Below are 6678 nucleotides of genomic sequence, written 5' to 3'. Positions count from 1 at the left end.
GTAGGATATTATGATAGAAAAAGGAACTCCAGTGAGGCAGTGGTTAAAGCATTTGGCTGCTAACCAAAAGGTTGGTGGTTCAAACCCAACAGCTGGTCCATGGAGAAAGATGAGGCATTCTACTTTTGTAGAGATTGATAGTCTTGGAAAACCCTACAGAGTCACTCTGAGTTGGAACTGACTTGATGGCAGTGGGTGGGATGACAAAAAAATCCCAACCTTATGAACTTCACAAAGCTCTAAAGTTGATGTATTAGTGCTCCAATTGTGCCCCAATCTTGATATTCTATTCTGAGGATCTTTTACCCTGATCTCGACTTTTTTAACTACTTATACTTTTGTTACTACAAGTCTTACATGTTTCCTCCAGCCTGCTGGAAAATAAGGAATAAACAATCAACTCACCTGTAACATGGTCATTTTCTGTTGCTGACATGAAATGATTAGAACGTTGGAGACGTCTCTTCTGCCTCTACCCCAAAGCTCTAGGGTGAGGTCTTGGCTAGGTCTTCTACACTGAGAATAAACCTTCAGTTCCAGGACCTCCTTTGTTATCTCACTTGAGCAGGCTTATATCTGGGAAATCAGGACCTGTGGACTTAGGGATAAATGTACTTTAGCTGGTATATTCACATTGTGCCTAAAACCTTTTCCTTTCTTGATAGGAACTAGAGATTTATGACCATCTAAGTCCAGAGTGGGCTTCCTGTGTAATTGAAAGAGGGCTGTCAGGGACAGAAACTGGATAGAAGATAAAAAGAACCCAGAATCCTTAATTACAAAGAAATCTTTGGCTCTGAAAACAAAGCATCAGAAATAGAGCAACTCTGAGATTCATTCAGTGTTCACCAGGGACACTAAAATACAAATCCCTGTGCTAGTGACCAAAAGACAATTCCATCTGAAGCTCATGGGATTTGGAAAGCTTATTAAGATTTGTATGAAAACAGGTTTTATTTTCACTCAGTTTTCCCTTTACTAGCTATGTGACTCTGACAAAAACACACACAAATTACATCTTTCTGAGCTTTAGTTTCTTAGTAAATTACTGTTGCTGTTAGAGGCCATCAAGTCTGTGTTGACTCACAGTGACCTATGTACACAGAACAAAACACTGTCTAGTCCTACACCATCTTCACAATCATTTGAGCCCACAACTACAGCAGCTATGTCAATCCATCTCACTAGGGGTCTTCCTCTTTTTCTCTGACCTTTTACTTTTCCAAGCATGATGCCCTTCTCCAGGGTCTGGCCCCTCCTAATAACATGTCCAAAGTACCTGAGATGATGTCTAGCCATCCGCACCTCCAAGGAGCATTCTCACTGTACTTCTTCCAACACAGGTTTTTTGATCATCTGGCAGTCCAGGGTATAGTCCATATTCTTCACCAACATCATAACTCAAAGCCATCAGTTCTCTGGTCTTCCTTATTTGCCGAGCATTTGTATGCAAATGAGGCAACTGATAATACTATGGCTTGGGCCAGGTGCACCTCAGTCCTCAAGTAGCATCTTTGTTTTTAACACATTAAAGAGACCTTCTATAGCAGATCTGCCTAATGCAACACATTGTTTGATTTCTTGACTGCTGCTTCCATGGGCACTGATTGTGCACCCAAGTCAAATGAAATCCTTCAATCTTATCTCCGTTTATCATAAGGCTGTTTATTGGCCCAGTGGTGAGGATTTTTGTTTGATGTTGAGATGTAATCCATACTGAAGGCATATAGTCTTTGATCTTCATCACTCAGTGTTTGAAGTCCTCTTCACTTTCATAAGCAAGGTTGTGTCATCTGCATATCACAGGTTGTGAATGAGTCTGACCTCCAGTCCTGATGCTGTGTTCTTCTTTGTATCACCTACCATGTCAGATTTTATGAGCAGCATATAGACTAAATAAGTATGGTGAAAGGCTGTAACCCTGACACACACCTTCCCTGATTTTAAATCATGCAATATCCCCTTGTTCTCTTCAAATGACTGTCTCTTGGTCCTGTACAGGTTTCACATGAGCAAAATTAAGTGTTCTGGAATCCCTGTTCTTCTCATTGTTATCCATAATTTGGTATGATCCTCAGGGTCAAATGCCTTTGCACAGTCCATAAAACACAGGTAACCATCTTCCTGGTATTCTCTGTTTTAAACTAAAATCCCTCGGCCCACATCCTCTTCTGAATCCAGCTTCAACTTTTGACAGTTCCCTCTCAATGTACTGCTGCAACTGTTTTTGAATTATCTTTAGCAAACATATTCTATATCCTTCCTAATTTTGTCTCCCAAGTCCATCAATTTTTAAAGGAGATGTGTTAAAATCTCCTAATCTGATTATATATTGGCCTCGTTTTCCTTGTAATTCTGTTGATGTTTGGATGAATAGACGTTATAATTTTCTGGAGATTATTACTGCAATCATTGTATAATCCCCAAATAATGCTTTCTGCGTTAATGTCTATTTGGTCTTACATGTAGTTGGCAACATAAGCATTCTGCTCTATCATCCTCTATCTAATATCACGTAAGATTTCAGGATCATTTTGTCACTATAAGCAGCTCTGAGCTCACATCTGTGGGTGGTTGTTTTTTTCAATACAAACAAATCTTTAAATTTATGAGTTCAATATACCGATATTATTGTTCTTATACATATTATTGCTTTTCTTCCCCCTCCCTTCTTGTTTTCTGGGCCTTTATTTCTTTATTTGCTAAAATATTGAGGATAAAGTGGACCTCACAGTGGAGTTCTGAGGATAAAATGAAATTTTAAAAGGAATGTGATCAACATGGTGCCTGGTAATAACAACACAGCTTACATCTGAGTGCTTTTTATATGCAAGGCAACCTACTAAGCACTTTATGATTTAATCTTCACAGGCGACCCTACAAGGGATTTCACATTATAATCTCCATTTGACAGAGAGAAAACTGAGACTTACAGTGACTGAGAGACTGTACCCAATATAGCACAGCTATTAAGTAAAAGAACTGGAATGTCATTTTTCTTTCCTGCTATGTTCATGACATTTACTACATAAATCATATTATATGACACACACATAAATCCTAGAACCAGTCTTTATTTCCACAGAAACACAAATGAAGCACACCCCTTTATCATACTAGTACAAGCCTTTCCCTGTCATGCCTTTCTGCAACACAAACTTCAACGCCAACTCAGAAATCCATGTTGAAGTTCCTCCCAGTTATGTAACAAATTCCTTTATACCTTAACTTATGATAACCTATGCATTTTATAACAGTAGCTGGCATGATCACTAAATAAATATTAGCCATGATTATTATTATGATATAAAAATATGATACCAAAATGTAAAGATGTATAGAAGCTAAACAGGAGCTCTGGTGGCACAGCCCCTAAGGCATGTGATGGCTAACCAGAAGGCTCGCAGTTCAAACCCATCAGCTAGTATGCACAAGGAAGACGGGGCAATCTAGCTCCGTAAAGATTTACTGCCACAGAAACTCAACAGGGGTCACTATGAGTTAGGGCAGACTGAATGGCAGTGAGTACAGAAGCTAAATAAGAAACCAATATTACCCATGACCCTACAATACCACAGAGAACTGCAAGTAACCACTATTACATGTGACCATATGGCATAGTGCCTAAGGCATTTGACTGCTAACCAGAAGGTTGGCAGTTCAAACTCACCAGCCACTCCTTGGATAAAAGATTGGGCAATCTACTTCCGTAGAGATACTGCCTCAGAACCCCAAGGAGGGGTCACTATGAGTCAGAAATGACCTCGACAGCAGTGAGTTTCGGTTTTGTTTTTTCCTATTGTACCAGAGAATCACTCTTCAGAGACAGAAACTGTTCTGACACTTTTTGAACAAAAATGGAAGCATATAGTCACATTCAAAAACAATTTTTATTTTTTTTTCTCACTACATAAAGAACATCTTTCTAGAGACTACATGATAGAATTTTGCAAGCTCAAATCATTGCAAATACCTTTTTTCAACAACATAAATGGCAACCATATGTGTGGACTTGCCAGACCAAATACACAGGAATCAGATTGACTACATCTGTGGAAGGAGATGATGGAGAAGCTCAGTATCTTCAGTCAGAACAAGACCCAGGGCCAACTGTGGAACATACCATCAATTGTTCATACGCAAGTCCAAGTTGAAGCTGAAGAAAATTAAAACAGCCAGGAGGGCAAAAGCATAACCTTCAGTATATTTCACCTGAATTTAGAGACTAACACAAGAATAGATATAATGTATTTAACACTAATGACCAAAGATCAGACAAGTTGTAGGATGGTATTGAGGACATCAAATGTGCAAAAAACAAAAGGTCACTAAAAAGGAAAGAAAGAAAAGACCAAAATGGGTATCAGAAGACTCTGAAACTTGCTCCTGAACAGAAAGTAGCTAAAGCAAATGAAGAAATGATGACATAAAAGAGCTGAACGGCAGATTTCAAAAGGTGGCTCAAGAAAATAAAGTATTATTATGAAATGTGCATGCTGTTTCTCTAAAACTTGGCTTCAACCTTGTGTTATAATTGCCTTGTTCTCTCTCTAAATCACAGTTATCAGTTCCTGCTGCATCCAGTTATCTAAGACAGAGATATCTATGTCAATAAAGGCTCCTGGGCCAGACTTTAGAACTGGTCACCTGGTCTTTAACAAAGACCAGTAGAACCTCTAAGGACGGCCTGACTGCCAGGGACTCACAGGAAACATTCTTATCTTAATTACCCATTGCCCTATCTTACTTTTGGGAAATTGTTAACCAGTCCTGTATGCATGCTATGTCTCCTTTCCTTCAGTATAAGAACCTGATTGTAAGTGCTGAGCAGAGCAGGCACTTCTGGAGTCGCTGAGATCCCATCCGTCTCTCATTAGTGGACATCCTACTTAAACTCTTCTTCTCCATGAACTCTGGTGTGGACAACTGGCTATGCTGCTCCAGGACCGGACCGACATTTTCTGGGTTACAACATTATGAAAAACAAAGAATGTATTGCCAAGAATTTCAGTTTACTTGGATCCACAATCAACATCCATGGAAGCAGCAGTCAAGAAATCAAATGATCAACTGCACTGGACAAATCTACTGCAAAAGCCAAGATGTCACTTTGAGGACAAAGGTATAACTTATCCATGCTATTGTATTTTCAGTCACCTCACATGCATGCAAAAAGTTGGATAATGAATAAGGAAGACTGAAGAAGAACTGATTCATTTGAACTATGGCGCTGGCAAAAATAGTGAACAGACCATGGACTGCCAGAAGAACAAACAAATCTGTCTTGGAGGAAATACAGCTGGAAGGCTTTTAGAAGCAAGAATGGCCAGACTTTGTCTCTCATACTTTAGTCATGTTGTTAGAAAGGACCAGTCTCTGGAAAAGGGTATCATGCTGGGTAAAACAGAGAGTTAGAGAAGAAGGGGAAGACCCTTAATGAGATGGACTGACACAGCGGCTGTGATGATGAGCTCAACTATGGCAATGATTGTCTGGATGGCACAGGACTGGGCAGTGTTTCGTTCTATCGTACACAGGGTCACTATGAGTCAAAACCAACTTGACGGCACCCAACAACAACATTGATATTAATGGATAAACACCAACAGAAACAGGGTAAGGAGGAGCATATCAGGAAAGATGTACTATGTTAAGGTTGTATATTAACTGTCATTCACAGGTTAGACCTTGTCGTAATTGTACGCTGTATAACATAGCATATGTGGTAGCCACTAAGAAATAATCAAGAAGGAACATTCAGAAGACAAGAATTAAAGTAACAAAATGGCTCATCACAAGAAAACACCCAAGTATAAACAAAAAACAGAAAAATTAGAATAAAAAAATAATATATGAAACATTCAAAAAACCAATAAAATAAGCAAGAGAGGCACTTTAGTTTCAGTAATAACCTTAAATGTAAATAGTCTAAGAGCCCCTTGCAAAAAGCAGAGAGTGAAAGAATACATAAAAATAAATAAATGATCCACTCTTTTGCTGTCTACAAGAAACACACCTTAAATAGAACCCCCACCCCCAAAAAAAAAGAAAAAAAGAAACACACCTTAGACATAAAGACACAAACAGACTGAAAATAAAAGATGGAGAAAAATATTCCATGCAACCAGTAACAGAAAAGAGCAGAGGTGGCCATAGTAATATCAGATAAAAGACTTGAAATCAAAATTGATTATAAGATATAAAGAACATTACATAATAATAAAAAGGTCACTGTAACAAAAGGACATAACAATTATAAATATACATGCACCTAAAAGCAATGTACCAAAATACAGGAGACAAGTACTGATTGATATGAAGGGAGAAATAGACAATTCCCCACTAACATCAGGTAACTTCAACATACCACTTTCAATTAATTATAAAGACAAGATCACTAAGGACATTCAGAACTTAAATAAAACCATAAGCCAATTGGACCTACTGGACATGTATGAAACATCCCACCCAGTATCAGAAAAATACACATATTCTCCAGCGTTGCAGTGCAGTAAATTACTTAGTATGGCTTTTCTACCCATAAGTCATTGTAAACTCAGTGGTGGAATGAGCAACTGAGGAGCTCCTGATTGTAAATGTTATCCACGTGGAGTATTTCTGTTGGGCATGGCACAATACAATGTTCTGGGAGGTGCCCACTTTCTCTCAGGTGCTTAG

Source organism: Orycteropus afer, unplaced genomic scaffold, assembly GCF_000298275.1.
Source record: "Orycteropus afer afer isolate SDZICR_OR568_19922 unplaced genomic scaffold, OryAfe1.0 scaffold00489, whole genome shotgun sequence".
Taxonomy (NCBI): Eukaryota; Metazoa; Chordata; class Mammalia; order Tubulidentata; family Orycteropodidae; genus Orycteropus; species Orycteropus afer.
This window is presented reverse-complemented; position numbering follows the sequence as displayed.